The following is a 216-nucleotide window of genomic DNA, read 5'->3' as shown; positions in this document are numbered from 1 at the left end:
TGGCCTGGAGCGGGGGCTGCGCACGGCGATCAGGGTCCCACGGAGCCCCGGGCCTCCGGCCTGTCTCCCTCCTTCCGTCACTCACCCCGTTTGGGACTCCGGGAAAGAAACTTTTTCTGGCTTTCTCACCCCCCTCCCTCCCTAATTGGAGGGAAGGCCACGCCCCCGGTGACGCGAGCGCATTCCTGGGGGAGGGTCACGTGGCCCCCCCCGCCT

The sequence above is a fragment of the Myotis brandtii genome, unplaced genomic scaffold (assembly GCF_000412655.1).
Source record: "Myotis brandtii unplaced genomic scaffold, ASM41265v1 scaffold583, whole genome shotgun sequence".
Lineage (NCBI taxonomy): Eukaryota > Metazoa > Chordata > Mammalia > Chiroptera > Vespertilionidae > Myotis > Myotis brandtii.
This window is presented reverse-complemented; position numbering follows the sequence as displayed.